The sequence below is a fragment of the Ursus arctos genome, unplaced genomic scaffold (genome assembly GCF_023065955.2).
Source record: "Ursus arctos isolate Adak ecotype North America unplaced genomic scaffold, UrsArc2.0 scaffold_1, whole genome shotgun sequence".
NCBI lineage: Eukaryota > Metazoa > Chordata > Mammalia > Carnivora > Ursidae > Ursus > Ursus arctos.
This window is the reverse complement of record NW_026622763.1, coordinates 55,947,902-55,965,716: the sequence shown is the minus strand read 5'-3', so window position 1 is coordinate 55,965,716 and position 17,815 is coordinate 55,947,902. Positions and strand designations below refer to the sequence as shown.

Below are 17,815 nucleotides of genomic sequence, written 5' to 3'. Positions count from 1 at the left end.
ACATTCTCCTGTTGCATTGGCTTTTTTTGTTTTGACGTAGTAGTAAAAAATAAATTTGATAGTGAAGATATGTAATATGGTGAAGAGTGGGAAAGACTGGGTTAAGCCAGGTTAAAGGTCAGTGGGTAAAATGGGGAGAATTTGAGTGGAAAATGGCCAGGAGATACCTGTTGGCCCAAATTAAACACTAATCTCCTATTTGGGGCATTTCTGAATTGAAGCAAGCATAAGAGCTCAAATCTATCTTGTTGAAGCTTACTTAGGATTTTGAGTATAGTACATTTCAAAATTAAATATGTTATTTCTTAGTCTTTATTGTTAAACAAGTCATCTTCAGAATTATTGTCTTATTTGTCTAATTAAGCATGCTGCCATCCAGTTGATGATCTGCCTGGAAGTTGGTCTGGGTAAACCCAGGGCATTTAAATGCCTGGTCCAGTCACTGAAGGTTTGCGGAAATCTGTTGCACACCGTGGTATAGGAAGACAGGTTTACTAAATGCAGTGTTTGGCCTGCCTCCTTCACCTTTGGCTGTATGTTTGTTTTAAATTTACTATAACATAGAGAAAATAATTTATATTTTGATACATGATTTCTAGGAGTTACTAAAATTTCATTGCCACTTGCTTTTAAATATGCTCCAACAAATGTTTCTGTAAAAGGCTCTAAGATACAGACCAAGGCTTTTCAATTGCTCAGTTGATAATGGTATGTTTTCTAGAAACAAAAGCAAAAATACATTCAAGTGTATAATATTTACGTTCCCAAACGGTGTTAGGAAAAAACAATGGTATTCGTGTACTAACCTCCCCCACACACGGACACCCCCTCGAAAAACCAGGACTGCTAAAGAAAATTCCATTCTGCCTGAAGTTGGGAGTTTTCTGTGTGTCAGCCCTGGCCACAATAAACACTATTCAACTTTTAAGAATTTTAGGAGTGGGTCATCTGGCTGGTTCAGTCGGTAGAGCATACAACTCTGGATCTCAGGGTCATGAGTTTGAGCCCCACGTTGGGTGTAGAAATTAAGAGAAAAGAAGAAGAATTTTAGGAACTCTGAGCATAGGAGGCACTTTTAACCAGTCAACTTTATTGCACGTGGCCTTTAATACCTGTGTATTATAAAGCCTCATATGGGAGAGTTTCTGTGTGTGTAAGCATGTGAATTTATTTGGCCCAAACTCTGGTGGTAAAGACAAATCCAGGCCCTAAGAAGGATTTAGAGCACCACGTCCATCTTTCACTGGTCCTGTTGATAACTGACTCTTGAGACTCATTATAATCCCTCAAGAGCCTGTGTTCTGGAGGATTAAAAAAAATTCCTTGGCAATGCTAAGTAGTCACTCCTTTCTCACAGGCTCGGAAATGGGGACTCTGAGGCCTGTAGTAACAGCATACTGGCCAGATCTGCGCCCTCCATTGCTTTTTTTTTTAAATAAGAGAAGAATGATTGTGTAAGAAAAGAAAAAATAGGATCATTTTGACTTTGAAGACTTCTTTTGAACTTGAGTTTTTATTTTCTGCATTAGCAATTTTATTAAATTGCTTTTACTCTGATACTTGTCTTGACTGTGTATCTTTTGTTCCCCTGTACAACTAGATTGTAAATTCGTTGGAAGCTGGGCATAGAATTTATGTTTCTGTCCTTTTTAAAAAAAAAAACAGCTTTATGAGATAGCATTCACATACCATACAGTGCACCCATTTAAAACAGACAGTTCGGTGACTTAGTGTACTTGCAGCCATCATCATCACAATTTTAGAGCATTTCCATTACCCCAGGAAGAAAGCCTGTATTCACTAGCATAACTCCCCATTTCCCTTCAACTCCCTTAGTCTCTGGTAACCACTCATCCATTCTCCGTCTCTGTGGAGTTGTCTATTCTGGATATTTCATATAAATGAAATCATACTGTACGCGATTTTGTGTGATGGGCTTCTTTCGTTTGATGTAGTGTTTATAAGGTTTGACCATGGGGGTAGCACAGGACTTCAGTCTTTCTCTTGCCAGTACTGTTCCACTGTATGGTAATTTATCTTCTCATCAGTTGATAGGCATTTGGTTTGTTTCTACTTTATGTATTTCTTTTTGTTCCCTGCAGCAACGGTTCTTAAACTTTGTTGTCTAGAAGAATCACCGTCAGTATTTTAAAATACCGGCATCCAGGTCATATCCCTCATTAAATCAAAGTCCATGGTGGTGGGACCCAGGCAACAGTTTTTCTTTTTTTTTTTTTTAAGCTTCTGGAAAGGGCACCTAGCTCAGTGCTTGGTACCCCTCGAAGGTATGGTTTTAGGATGTCTGTCTGAAATCATGAAAAGAAGTGGTTTTGTATTTGATCACTGATCTTCACATCCTAAGGTTAACACCTAAATCTGGGAACCGTTTTAAGGTGCCTGGCAAAATGTTTGAAATTCAGTACATATAACTTGAGCTCTTTAAGCTCTTTAAGTTGATTTGGGTGATAATTTTGTTATCAAAACGTTTTCTCCAAGTGGGTCAGAATTTTTCTGTGTTTTGTCAGGAATGTGACCTGTGAGAACGTGCCACCTGGATTATTTGAGATAGTATAGAAAAGGCATTGAGGACAGAGTGCTTGGGCGAGGTGTTGGAGAGCCTGGAGACCAGGACAGACTTGGCCTTACTCTGGGAAGTTCTTTGCTCTGTATTCCTCTGCCTCATTATCCTATTTAAAAAGAACGAAAACCTTAAATCTATAAGGCGTTTTTAGCAGTTCATTTTTTGACTCCCTGTAATCTGCCTGGTGAAGTCTCCTTTATATTCTGACCTCAGTGGCTGCCATTTGTACTTATCTGAATGGCTTTCTGGTGTACATCTTTGGAAACTGAGCCTAATTTCTGAATGATTTGCGAGTGTGCGGGTTTTGTACGGCACAGCAGTACCACTCAAGAGACTTGAAGGTGTGGTTCAGGCCTTTCTGAAGCTGGCTTAGCAGACAGGATGGGAACAGGCCCAGAAGGGAGCAGGCACCCCGCTCCAGCCTTGGCCTCTCCGTAGTGTAGCCGGGCAGAACTTTTGCAGCCCATCTCCAGCCTTTCCCCACCATCTGTCGTGGGAGGGGTACCGTTAGTCACCTCTTGGGAAGCTGCTGCTTTTCTCACACTAGTCATCAGTAGTTCGAAATTCTTTTAACCCGTTCTTTTAATATTTAAAAAACAGTATCTTATTCTTTTATTCTTAAGAATTTTGTACTGAGTGATGGATGTAATGAATGTTAAAAGTACCTTTAAACAGAAGGATTTCAGTGTGAACGTTTAGGTTATTGCAACGCATACTTGTATTTCAAAGAATTACTTCTCCCATTACGTGCCTTTTTCCTTCTTTGCCAGAATGTAGCCGTCATGCAGGGTGGATTAGTTCCCATCTCCCCCCCCACACACACCCCTCTGTGTAAGAGGTGGGGGCAATATTGACTGCCCTGTGGGCGGCCTGCTGATAAAGGGTACGGAATTTTGCTTTACTCCAGACTTGATAGCCTTTTGTCTGCTCTGCTTCAGCACAAAATAATAATGCACACGCATGTGGAACCCAGCCTGTTCCAGTCCGAGGAATTAGAATCCGGGGGAGATGGTTATGGTGTGTTGTTGCTTTCTATGAACAGAATTGGAACAGAGGTATGGCGCACGGTGGAACCGCGCTGTTGGTTCTGTAGGAGCTTGAGGGCTGACTAAAGAACCGGTCCTTTTTGCTGCTTTATTTTATAGTATTGGATCCGGGGAGTCATGCTGCTGTGTCTAGAGTGTTGAAGAGCCCTGAATTTTTTGACGTAGGAAAAAAAGAAATTAAGGTTAAAACCCTGGTAATGAAAACCACCCAAAATAAAAACTGTATTTTTTTAATTGCAGTAGGGAAAATTGGCAATTTTTGAAGTTTTTTTTTTAAGATTTTACTTATTCATTTGAGAGAGACACACAGAGACAGAGCACAAGCAGGGGGGAGAGGCAGGGAGAAGCAGGCTCCCCACTGAGCTGGAAGTGGACATGGACATGGGGCTCGATCCTAGGACCTGGGAACCATGACCTGAGCCGAAGGCAAGCCGCTTAACCATCCATGCCACCCAGGTGCCCCAAGAAGTTGTTTTTGTCCTTGGTAATTCTCAGTGAACCATAATTAAAATATACATTGAGAAACCAACCCCAAAGGACAGGGACAGGGCTGGTTCACTTTGTGCTAGCTGTGGCCCATATGTTCTGCTGCTGGTTCCCTGGCTGAGACCAGGACCAAGAATAAGAGCCATTCTGTGAATTCAGGCTCCTTTCTTCTCCTCCAGCGACAGGCTCACCCTCTGCCAGAAAATTCTTTACCACCAGGCTGCATGTTTGGGAGAATCCTTGGGGGCAGTGGATTGAGAGTAGGATGATGACTCTGAGGAGGGAAATTCCAGGTTCTGTTTGACTTGGGAAAAAGGTTCTATCATGAAAGGGAGAGAGTTTGGGAGGAAAAAGAACAGTAGCTTAAGGGATTTCTTTTAATGAACCCAGGAGGAATACAGACCTTTTGGACTCTTCCTGAGGAAGGCTTCAGATGGACCTGGAATTTTTACCTGAAGGAATCTTTAATACTTAGATTTGTTCTTCAGCATGCAGCCTGCAGTTAGATTCTCCATGTGAGGAAAGGGAAAGCATTTTCGAGTATTTACTTATGCTATTTATACTCATCACCTTTAATTCTTGTAACAACCCTATTAATACAGGTTTTGTCGTTCTTGAGAAAACTCTTTGGAGAGGTTAAGAAACAGTCCAGAGTTCAGTTTAGAAAACCAGAAACCACACGAGGTATTTCCAGCAGGGAATTTAATATAGGAAATTAATTCTGTATGTGATGGACAGACCACCCAGAGATGAGAAGCGTCAGGAGGCCACTGCCCTCTGGAAGTTCGCACTGCGTCAGGAGCTGGCAGCCCTGAGAGAAGGGTTCTCCCTCCCACCCTCCAGCACCCCTCCTGTGCCCCTTCTAGTTAACCAAGTACACATATGTGACCACTGGGCAGTTCAGTCATAACGGAATCTTGGACATTCCTGTAGAGGACGGATGTAGTCTCCATTCAGGGAGTTCCCAGTTTGGGGGTGTATTCCTGTTGTTGGCAGGTTGTGTGCCTCCCTTCCCCTGTGAGGTGTCCTTGGGATGCCAGGGCAGGAATGATTCCATGTAGGGATGTTTCTGGTGTTGCTGAAGGACTTGGGCCGCTGGGTCCTGAACTTGGGGAGAAGTTCAGAAAGGAGGGAGGGTATCTTAAGAGCTGGGGAACCTCACATCTTTTCTCATTGATCCTGATAAATATTCTCCCCCAAAGGGATGGTAGTAGAAATGACTCCCCTAGATAGCTCACTTATCTCCCTTTCTTCAGCACTTGTGTGTGTTTTGGTGAAGATAGTAATGGAGATGGGGGGGTGAGTCGTTCTTTGCAGTTCACCTTTTACCAACTCCCAATGTTGTGAAAAGAATCAGCCTTTTGTTGTTACAAGGCATCTGAATACAGACAACTAGCAATTTCATAGGGAAGGAAAGGAAAGAAGCGACCATTTACTGAATACCTGCTAGTACTGTAGCAGATCTTGGATATATTCTCTTACTTGATCTTGACAACAAATCTATGGTGATAAGGGCCATTACCTCCATTTTACAGACGAAGGAAACCTGTTCAAAGAGTTTAGTAACTTGTCCAGGGTCATGTTCCTCACAATGGCGGAACAGGGATTTAGAATGCCCACAATCCCTGTTCTCCCTTCCCTGTTTTCATCCTTCCTTCCATTTCTTCTTTTCTTGTCTAATGACTATGGGTGTTTTGTTAGGTGCCGAAGAGTGAGGCACTCCTGTACAAAGATTAATTAAGGAGTGTCCCTACTTCAAGGAGCTTGCTCAGTGTTTATCAGGAGTGCTACTGGCATAGGGGCTGGACTTCTTTTTGGGGTGGAGGACTGTCCCACATCCCAGGACATTCAGCATCATTGTGACAACTAGAAAACCCTTCCCTCATCCCCATCCAATATCAGTTGCTCCTTGGTGGTGGTGCCAGCCCCGGCAGAACCACTGTGGTACGCTGACTTCCAGAGATGGTTCAAAGCTAGGACTTTACTGTGCCCAGGAAAGCTTAGTATATTACAGTAATCCCCCATTATCCGTGGGGATAAGTTCCAAGACCCAGTGGATGCCTGAACCTGAGATGGTACTAAACGGTATATATACTATGTTTTTTCCTGTGCCTACATACCTAGGACAAAGTTTAATTTATCATTTAGGCACAGTAAGAGATTAACAACAGCATGATAAAATAGAACAATTATAACAATATAATGTAATAAAAGTTATGAACATGGTCTCTCAAAATACTATACTGTACTCTTCTTGTGATGATGCGAGATGGTACAATGCCTGTGTGATGAGATGAACTGAATGATACAGGCCTTGCTCCGGCTGCTGTTGACCTTCTGACGATACATCAAGAGAGGATCGTCTGCTTCTGGACCTTGGTTGACTGCAGGTCACTGAAACTGGTGGAAAACAAAACCGCGGATCAGAGGGCACTCCGTGTGTATTTCCCTTGTTCTTTGTAGGGATGTCAGCCTATGCACACCTTTTATGCTAAACTCGCCGGGAGTGATAGAGAAAGTGATGAAAGCTCCAGAAACCAGAGGGGCCAAGTACATTTCATTTATTCAGGTAGATTGTGTGGTCCAGTTCACTTAACACAGAGATCAGTGTCATTTGATACAGTAATACTGTCACTGCTAATGTTGACCATTTCTCAGGCCTACAGCTGCAAGGAACCTGTCCTCAAAAGATAAAAAACATTGTTTTAAATTTTCAAGATGAAGTTAAAAGTCATGTACCATATCTCCCTGGGTCTTTACTACCTTTTCTACCCCGTACTTTGTGAAAAAGTCTGAGTCGTGAGTATAGAATAATTGAAGAGGTTAAGATATTATGGTAATAGATTGATGCTTTGATAAAAGTCTAGAATATGGGGGCAAAGTGAGGCTGCCATGTTTGACCGTCAGTCTGAGGGACATGACTGGTGTCCTCCAAGAACATACACTCAGCATTTATGTTGACTGATTGATGTGTTACTCAGGTTGCAAGACTCTTTGATGGATATTTGAAGATACTGTCATGTTGATTCCCTCAGAAAATCGATTTTGTTGTTAACTTGAAGGGGTAAGTGTTTATAGTTTTTAAGGTGTAATACGTTGACTTTAGTAAAGCAGCCAAGGAATAATTTGAAGTATTGGTAACTATGAAATAATTTTAATAATTAAATAATTTTTCTATGACTAGTTGTTGGGTCATAACCGATATCAAACACAGTATCTTTGTTATTTAAGTAATTAGAATTCTTTGATCCCAGATACCTTAGGTATGCAATTAAAATACTGAATCCTGAGCCTAAATGTATACTTACTCATTCCACAAATATTTATTAGGTATTTCCACACCTTAGGAACTTTCAGAGCCTGAAGTTGTTTTACTCTTAGAAGATAATGCAGCAAATGTGTTGTCTTCCTTGAAGGACATTTGCTTTTCAAATGGCCCTTCCTCCTGATATCCTTTTGCTCTTTGTACACCTGGATTATACGTATTTCATTATCAGTGAGCATAAATGACTTTACATCTCTTTCCTCTCTGGTTAAGATATGACTTTCTCTAGGGCAGGAACTGTATTTTACTCATTTTTATAACTCTGGTGTCTGGCATCGTGCCTAGTGTTTACGTAATAGTAGTTGCTCCGTAAAGTGAGGGTGAGCCTGTTACTGCCTTCTAGCAGCTTGGTATTCACACAAGCCCATCTGTGCTGTGTGACAGCTCCAAGACAGTAGAGAGGAGAAAATGGCATTTCCAGCTGGGGTGCTCAGAGAGGACATCCTGGAGGAGGTAGCATTTTAACTTGATTTTTTTTTTAAGTCAGTAAGATTTCTTTGGCTCAGGCTTCCTTTGGAAGCCTGAGGAAGGGCGCAGGCGGGAGCTGGGCTCTGACAACGGATTGAGTCACTAGGGGTGAAGGGTGAAAGGTTAATTTGGGGCTGACTGTAGAGAGCCCTGCAGTGCCCACGTGTGGCATTTCAAGTTTTACTTATGTAGTTCAAAATCACAAAAGTCTTTGGAAAGGGGAAGACACATGAGCTGGACGTGGACAGGAAGCTATTATGGCCCATGAATCAAAAGAGGGCTGGGTATGGGGCGCCTGGGTGGCGCAGTCGTTAAGCGTCTGCCTTCGGCTCAGGGCGTGATCCCGGCGTTCCGGGATCGAGCCCCACATCAGGCTCCTCCGCTGGGAGCCTGCTTCTTCCTCTCCCACTCCCCTGCTGTGTTCCCTCTCTCGCTGACTGTCTCTCTGTCACAAAAATAAATAAAATCTCAAAAGAGGGCTGGGTTGGAGGCAGAGAGGAGGATGGGGGTGGCTCAGGACATGTACTGAGGATCTGTGTTGGTAACTCCAGTCTGTACCACCTTTGTTAGCCATTTAAGAATTTTTTCAGCCCCCTTTTCAAAGGAGGGGAGGTTTCCTCTTTCTGTTGGCCCCGTCATCTTAGCACCTGTGCTCAAACTTGCACACCCTGCTGTTGCTGTGTTGTAAGAGAAAGCATCCGCCACTGTATTCATTCCCTTGCTGGAATGGGAGGGAAAACGAGCCAGAAATTGCCGCTTTGCTGGAGGGATGGTTTGTTTTCTTCTCCAAGGTGGTACAGAGCCCTCCTCTAAGATCGAAGCACTCTTACTGCCTTTTCAACTGTTACAGTCTCATCCTTGGCTTTCAAGCCCCGTGATTAGCAGTATTCACCCAAGAGAAGAAAGAACCGACAGTATCCTCTCTTTTTTTTCCTCCCCCGAGTGCTTTGCTTGTAAGCCCCAAGCTGACAGAGGTGGGCATCTGACGCTCTCGGTGATGGCAGCTGAGGTCTGTCGGGCTCTTCCCAGTGCTGGCCAGGGTGTTGATGCTTCAGCACACCGATCTCGTCCTGTGCGCTCCTGACTCTGCCCGGTGAGGTGGACATGATCCCTGTTTTGTAGGCAGAGAACCGAGGCCCAGAGCGGTTAAGCTGATGGACATTGTGGTGGGATGTGCTTCGGTTTCATCATCACTGCAATGTGGAGGACCCCTACCGTGGCGCTCTGACAGTTAAGCCAGAGAAGAACTAGCCACGAGACCGAGCACACTGCGCACGTTGGACAAACGGTGGCTGTGTTTATTGTTCCCACGATGTGTCTCTTCTCTGTCAGGGATGTTTGTTGTGGGGGGCTGAGATTTCTTTGGCACACCTGAAAAAAAAACCCTCCTTGAATTCTAGCTGTGTAGAAGCATAAACATTCATGCCCGTTTTTGTTCTTCGCTATAAACTTACTCTCCTGTGGTCCTCCCTCTGCATGTCCCTCACGTTGGGCACTGAAGTCTCCAGAGACAGAAAACCAGTCCATGGCAAGACTTTATGTGCCCCCTGTGACTGCAGAGGGCTGCCTGCTGCCCCGGTCTCCCGTGGGGGACCCTGCAGTCTACCCGCCAGATTCCCTGTACTGATGTGCATTGATAAGCCGTCTCATTGAACTCCTTCCCAGACAGACTCCTTCACTTGTGGCAGAATTTCTTACTCTGGGGTTCTGGGCCTAGAAAAGGAGCAGTGTCCACAGGCAAGTTGAACAAACAGAAAGCGTTTGGGGAATAGAAGTATATTAGTAGAAGGCCAGATCCAAATATGAACTGAGCTGACCCTGCAGTGTTGTCCTCCTCCCAATGCTACCCCTTCTTTTAGTCTTTCAGGACTGAAATGTTCCTTTTGTAATAGCTACCCCGAATGACTCTGGCCTTAAAAAAGGGGGGTGGGGTAGAGTGGTAAAGGGAAAGAAGACCTTCTGGAAGACCCTTGAGGGGAGAGGACACAGCTGAAAACTTCTACATTCACTACTCTCTGATGTTGCCATGCAGATGTCTGTATGTAAATAAATTATGACCTCACCTTCTATTTTTTATACAGTAGTTCCACCCAGAAGCCTAAAAGTTAGATGCTTCTCGTGTTCATTTGACATCGCAACAGGAGTTGAATTTATTAAGTTTTAATACCTCACCCCTGGTTGTCCTTTATATTTTTAAGGGGCATTACATACTTTTTTTTCCTGTGGAAAACAACTCTGTAGGGCTAGTGTTAGTGTCCCGGTTATTCCTGATAGGGTGGCGAGGTGCAAGCTAGTCAGTGCAGCTAGTTAACAGCAGAGCCCTAACTGGTACCACACTGGGCAGTCTCCCCTGAGAGACCTAGGTTGTTCTGAAGAAAAGCTCGTGGTATTTGAGTGCTTCTGTGACATGCACCTGGGTTGGATCTCATTGTCATTTAGTAGAGGGGGGTCCTCAGGCAAAATGACTTAACCTCTTTGTGCTTCAGTTTCCTCCCTCCAAAAGGGCGATGATTATAATGCCGCCTGCCTAGCAGATTGCTGTGAGTAAATGAGGTAATAGACACCAGTACGTGCGGAAATGTTGACCACGTAGACAGTGCCCAATAAGTAGCCGTTGTCATTAGTATTACTTAGATTGTGTCGTACCTCTCTTTATCTGGAGTCAGAATCCTGCGGCAGGCACTGTGATCTTTGATTCTCAAATCTTAAGGCGAAGGCTCACCAGGTAACCGTTGTCCCTACATATTCATTTAACAAGTGAATTGAAAAGATTTGCATTAAGGAAAATGAAAGATTTCTCTACTGATCTTAAGAGCATGAGCTGGGAGACATACACCAGTTACAGTTTTGCTGTGCGAGGTCTGGATGCTGCCTGGCGGTTGGCAGCAGCTGCGGGTGTCGTGCATCTTCAAGCCTCTGCATGTGACAGTAGCTGAAATATAGTTTCCAAACTCAGCCTAGTTCATATCCTTAGTTGGAACATCTAGTGCTTTCCCATCACCTAAGCCCCCCGTTTCTCTCCATTCTTCAGATGACCTTTGCAATAGTCTGGTAGTTGTGTGGCTTCTGGACTGGCAAGTGCCGAGTAACGGACCATCAAGGTGCCATCAGTCGTTAAGAGCCCCTTTAGGCATTCAGACTTACACGAACACTTGAAGGTCACTGTAGTGCTTTTTACAACTAATCGCTAGCAGTGTAAATACGACCTAGTGAGGTTTGGAAGACTTAATGTTCCCATTGTATCCCCAGGAAGTAATTTGCAAATCAGAAAAGATTGGTTCAATAGAATTCCCCCCATAGGAGTGTGGAGGGCTGACTTTATAAGCTTCCATGGAGCTGCACCATCATGAACCACTTGTCACTTTGGAGCACTTGAAATGGGGCTAAAGCAGCTGAGAAACTGAATTTTTAATTTCAAGGAATTTTTATTTAAATTTAAAAACAAACAGTGTTAAGATCTTTTGTGTAATATAATTTTATTCTGGGAGTACATTTCGTGATCATATCCATGAGATTTGTTGTGGTGTTTATTGAGTGTGTTACCACTTCTGATACCTCACTGATAATTTTAAATTTTGTTACGTGTTAAAATAATTTTTTGGTGTATTGGATTAAATATACTGTTAAAATGAAATTCACTTGTTTCTTCTTTGGTCTTTATAGTATGGCTACTACACATTTCTAAATGATACACGTGGTTTGCCTTGTATTTCTACTGGACAGTACAGCTTTAGAGCATCTATTACAGGTAGCCAAAATTAGCTTGTCTTAAAATTCCAAATTAGATTTCAGACTTACATTTTGGACATCATAGAATCAGAGGTATTTAGAGGAAGGGATCTTAGGAGTTACCTAACCCAGCCATGTCCTTTGGCAGAGGAAGAACGCGAGGCTAAAAGGTACTGTAAGATGGCATGACTAGATGGGGACCGGAAACGGGTGTTCTTGATAGCCTACTGCCTCGGGTAGCGTGGCCTTGGAAAGTTGGTGCGTGTCCGGGGTGCAAAGAACTTAAATTTCCCCCAGATCCAGACTGAAGAAAAGGACTTTCTTTTCAGGGCGCCTGGGTGCCTCAGTCAGTTAAGTGTCTGCCTTTTGCTCAGGTGGTGATCTCAGGGTCCCGGGATCGAGTCCTGCATCCGGCTCCCTGCTCAGCAGGGAACCTGCTTCTCCCTCTCCCTCTGCCTGACGCTCCCACTGCTTGTGCTCGCTCTCCCTGTCAAATAAATAAATAAAATTTTCAAAAAAAGAAAAAAATTATTTTTGATGGTAAGGAAAAATAATTTTTTTGCTTTGCCTACCAGTGGACAGGATGGTCGATTCCGTGTTTGACATGTATTTTCGTTGGGCTGTATAATGATACAATCATGGGGAGTAGTAATAAGGTAAAAATAATTCCCACGCTTTGTGTGAACATTTACTTTGGGAACCTCCTCACATCTGGCTGTCATACTTTAAGAAGTCGTTTTCCCAAAGCCAGAAGATTTTAAACCAGACCCACAGCTGTTGTCCTTGAGAAAAAGACTGAGCTTGACTTCGTGTGTTTATTATTTAGGTAGGTTGTCTTAGGTCATTTGGTAAAAGTCAAGGCCTGTTTTATGGTACTGTTTTCTTACAAGGGTAACAAAACTGATTTGAAGGAAGAAGCCACCAACAAAGTACAAGGAACACCCTTAGAACAAACCCGAATTTTATTTGTATTTTGAGGCTTGGAAGAAGAAAGGGAGGCATTATGATTTACCAAATGGTGATTTGATTTATGAATATGTCCATCAGATTAGGGGAGGCTGCTTCTGCCTAAAATGCAGGTGACAATTGTGTGACCTTTGACAGCCTATCTCAACCTCAGTTTCTTCATCCCACTTGATCTTCACACAGAGTAGTGTGAGGATTAAATGACATAAGAATGCACGTGAGGCGCACCTGGGTGGCTCAGTTGGTTACGGTCTGACTCTTCATTTCCGCTCTGGTCATGATCTCAAGGGTTGTGAGATCAAGAGCCCTGTGTGGGCTCCACCCTGGGTGTGGAGTCTGCTTAAGATTCTCTGTCTCCCTCTCCCTACCCCTCTGCACCTCGCTGGTGGGCATGTGTGCTCGCCTCCTCTCTCCCTCAAAAATGAAAAAAATGAAAAAGAATGCTCGTGAAAGTGTTTTCTGATCTTAAAGCACTATAAAATGTATGGGCTACTGTCGTCAACGGTTTTCTTTCTCCAGAGCAGTGTAGAACTATCTCTTGGATCACACTTGTTCTCAGTGAACCGTTGGATGATTCCATCAAGTTTGGAATGTGTATTTAGTGCTGGGTACATGGCCTTGTCTCTGTGATTTGGGGATTTGGGGGCTCCATGTTGATTCTGAGTTGCTTTTGTTGTGGTAGCAGAGATGATCTGCCTGAAGGGGCTTAGTTCCGACGAGTTGAGCAGGGGCACAGTCTTCAGGAAATTTGGAGGTGGTAGAAGGAAAGTTCTGCACAGAAGAATGCATGTTAGACATTGGTCAAATAACAGGGTTTTATAGGCCATTAATTTGGCTGCAGGGTTCAGTGCCACACAACAGTTTTGTGAAGGTCTGTTTTCAGAGTAATTCCTAATATTTCATGAGTCCTAAGTAATAGACGTTGCAATAGAAAGTACCTTAAAATCTAATTTGTATTAGGTTGACCATATGACCCCTCCTTGGTTCTGCTTCATCAAATGAGACCTAGGGACAGTTACTCATTTAGCATCTCGTGGCCTCAGGAACCTCATTTGTAAACCTGGGGTTTGGACTGTGGTCTCCAGGATCACAGTCAGCTTTCCTTAGGCCATTGCGTCCTCTAAATGTAATTTAATGACCAAGAAACATCTGTTCCTGAGAGACTTGTCCCTAGAAAGAATGCTTTCTCCTGGTCTTTAAGAACTTGGGAGAGGCGTCAACTAGGCTGGACTTGCTTTTTCCCTTTGACGTTTGCCTTCTCTGTGAGAAAGGCAGAGGTTTTTGGTTCTGCCTGACATGCTGTGGTATTTCAGCTGTTGAGACCTGGCCCAGCCTCTGTCTTACCTATGTGTACCACAGCCTCTCCACTTCTTGCTTCTGCAGATGTTCCACTAGTTCCAAAGGCATCAACCAAGGTTAAGTTGGCAGGAGCAAGTCTGGACAGGGACTGGTGGTTAAAGAAGTGCTGCTTGCTAGCCAGCCAACTGTAATGTTTATTCTCAGCTTTAGCCTTAACTTCATTGGTAAAATGTAGAGGGAGGGGCTGGTTTTGGAATGATTCTGGAATTAATATAGGAGACCTTGTACAGTTGATACATGTTTATCGTAAGGGTACCGTGTGCCAGTATGATGTAAGGTATGCAGGATACACGAGTGGGAAATGGGCACTCCGCACGTTGCTGGGGTGAGTGCGAAAGGCACAACCACTGTGTTAGAGCTGTTCGGCAATATCTGTCATAATTACAGATGCATGAGCAGTTAACCCTTGAACAACACAGGTTTCAACTGTACTGTACGGGTCCGCATAAACAAAGATGTTTCCGGCTACATGTATTTTCTCTTCTGATTTTCTTAATAACATTTTCTTTTCTCTAGTTTTCTTTATTGTAAGAATATAATAATATAACGCACAGAACATACAAAACGTGTTAATCTACTGTTTGTTACCTGTGAGGCTTCTGGTCAAAAGTTACACGTGGATTTTTGACCACGTGGGGGCTTAGTGCCACTAACTCCCACGTTGTTCAAGGGTCAGCTGGACTGTTTGACCCAGCAGTTCCACTTATAATTCTTTATTCCACAGATGTCTTCACCACTTTTATGGGATGATTTACGTACAAGGATATTCGTTATGGTATTATTTGTAGTAGTAAAAGATCCGAAAGAACTTAAAAACCCAAGGAGGGACTAATTAAATAGTTATGTTATTAAATAATATATTGTTCTAGTGCATCTTTATGATGAAATACTGCTCAGCCATTAAAAATACTGGAACAGGAGCCTGGTTGGCTTCATCGGTGAAGCATGTGACTCAGTCTCAGGGTTGTAAGTTCAAGCTGCACATTGGGTGTAGAGATTACTTAAAAATAGGGGCGCCTGGGTGGCTCAGTCGTTAAGCATCTGCCTTCAGCTCAGGTCATGATCCCGGGGTCCTGGAATCAAGCCCCGCATTGGGCTCCCTGCTCAGCGGGAAGCCTGCTTCTCCCTCTCCCACTCCCCCTGCTTGTGTTCCCTCTCTTACTGTCTCTCTCTGTCTGTCAAATAAATAAAATCTTAAAAAAAAGAAAAAAGATTACTGAAAAATAAAATCTTCAAAAATAATAATAATAGAACATTTCTATGCCCTGATTTAGAACTGTCCCTAAAATACATTAGTAAGTGTGGAACACAGTGATTATATGCTATTTGTGTGTATTTAATAGAATATCTTCCTAAGAAAACACAAAAAATTGATGCCAGCAGTTGCCTTTGGGAAGGGTAACTGGGAGATTACATTTGCATCTTTTATTTTTTTAAAGATTTTATTTATTTATTCGACAGAGATAGAGACAGCCAGCGAGAGAGAGAACACAAGCAGGGGGAGTGGGAGAGGAAGAAGCAGGCTCATAGCGGAGGAGCCTGATGTGGGGCTCGATCCCATAACGCCGGGATCACGCCCTGAGCTGAAGGCAGACGCTTAACCGCTGTGCCACCCAGGCGCCCCTACTTTTGCATCTTTTAAATATTGTACCACATATACATGTGTTACCTGTTTTTAAAAAAAGACATTGTCATGCCCTAAAGGAGTTCACAGTTGAGTCAGACCTTTGTAAGAAAGCCCAGATAAGAGAGAAAAAGTATGGGGTGACTGCTGTCTTTATGGGAAGGTAGATTTAAATGCAAACCTCTCCTGGTGCGGCGAAGTGCACCTGATTTACCCGGGAGTCATCAGGACAGGCAGGTCTGAGTGTAAAGAGGGACAGCTTCCAAATCTTCGTGTGCTGCCTGGGGAGAGGGCACTGGGGCTAAAGCAGTTTCCAGACCTTCTCCTGTTGAGGTGTGAATGCCGGGGAGCAGCCCCACGGCTTGGGAAGAGCTGGCAGGCCCAGAGTCCCTTCTGGGTTGGAGTCCTGGCTCTGCCACTTGCCAGACATGTGATTTGGGGCAGGGTTGCTCTGTGCCCAAAGCCTAAATATGTTCATCCCTAAATGAAGATAAACCAACTCCCTTGGGCACTGCAGTGAAGCTGGAATGAGATATTGCCCTCGAATACCCCTGTCTGCCCTGAGTGCTTGGCCAACACCAGCTGTAATAGAAACCTGCAGGCTGGTAAGTTAGAGCAAGAGAGGTTCGTTTAAAAATTAAGATGGAGCAAAAATGTATCGATGTGTCTTTTCCCCTCTGCCAAGTAACTTGGAAGAGTTGTAAAGTTAGAGAGGTTGGTGGTTTTGGAATCCTTGACCTCTGACCTTGGGGCAAGTCATTTCATCCTCTGGCCTGCTGCCCTGTTGGGAAAATGAAAGGGGCTGTCGGTGAGTCCTGTGGTACCTTCCAGTTGTAGCATTCCGTGACAGTGTGGCATTAGCGGTAATACCCAGCTCAGCTGACATGAGTCATGCTGACGGAGAAGTCCATATGTGGGGAGGAAGTCTCTGGGTCTGAGAATTGGCCTTGTGCTAGAGAATCTGAGCCTCCGTGGGGAGAGGGGTAACACATTACCGCCACCATTGTTCTGTGTTCTCTCCACCTGCATAACCTCCTTTGCATTTAAATGTTTCCTTGAATTAGACCTTTGGAAACCAGGTACAACCGTTGTTTATCGAATGGGGGACATTCACATTCACACAGTTGTGACTTTATGTTGGTTGTGACCTCTGTGAGGTCTGTCTCTGCAGTTCAGTGATACTTCCCGTCATGCTGCCTTGGGTCCTGTATGCTTCTCATGGTGTCCAGACTGAGATCAGAGACTGACTTATTTCTGTACAGTTACCGGGACCTGAGAGGTGATCCGTATATGTGAATTAGATGCGGAGATGGGGCGATGGAGAGGTGATCCATTTGGGTAGTTACGTGCACTAATCTTGTTGATCTTGACCCACCACCTGTATTATAACTACCACCATCCTAGTAAAATGAGGTTTTAGACATTAGTGGCTCATTATTTCAAGAAATATTTCATACTCAAAAGAGAACATGCAAAAAAAACCAGACCCCTTAGAATGTATTTTAACAGAACCTACAGTTAAAAAAAAACCCTTGGGTTTTAGAGGGTTTATATGTATTACCACATATAATATAGCTGTATCTCATATTCAGCCCCTACCCCCACCATGGCAGACAAGGTCTCTGGCTAGCGGCGGTCAGCCAGTTACAGTACGCACCCAGCCTCCAAGCCCGGGTGACTCCCCTGACTCTTACTTTCTAAAGCTAACGGTAGGCAGTGAAATCTGAAAAGGAGCTTTAAGATTGAAATAAATAATTTCTTTTTACAAATGCAAGACCCAGGGTGCCTGGGTGGCTCAGTCGGTTACACGGCTGCCTTCAGCTCGGGTCACGATCCCAGGGTCCTGGGATCAAGGCCCGTGGGCTCCCTGCTCAGCGGGGAGCCTGCTTCTCCCTCCGCCTGCCGCTCTCCTTGCTCGTGCGCTAGCTCTGTCAAATAAAATCTTAAAAAAAAAAATGCAGGACGCAAAGCAGGTGGACCACACAGGGTGTTTAGAAGTAGCGGAAGTGGCTGTAAAGAGCCCCAGCAGTTGAGGCACGCTGGAGCACTGCTCTCCGTCCTGGCGGACGCCCTGTCGGAGGAAGGCACCCAGGGTGGGCAGGCAGGGCTGTTGACCTCACCGTGGAGAGCCGAGCCACGTGGTGAGTCCACATCCAGTGAGTTTCAGTGAACCTTAGGTAAAGTAGGTGGAAGAGTTAGAGCCAGTGCTCCTGAAGGTTCTTTTGGGGCGC

At 44.1% G+C, this 17,815-nt stretch overlaps 1 protein-coding gene across 9 annotated transcripts in view; it reads left to right on the top strand.

Moving 5' to 3' along the window:
* NFE2L2 (NFE2 like bZIP transcription factor 2) overlaps positions 1–17,815 on the top strand; it is a 141,945-nt gene that overhangs the window by 112,577 nt on the left and 11,553 nt on the right. Inside the window, exon 2 of one of the 9 annotated variants that reach the window (XM_048214160.2) lies at positions 7,095–7,177. The exons of the other annotated variants lie outside the window; for them this stretch is intronic. The gene's annotated coding sequence lies outside the window, so the exon portion shown is untranslated. The remainder of the gene's footprint in view (positions 1–7,094; positions 7,178–17,815) is intronic. 9 annotated transcript variants of the gene reach the window in all.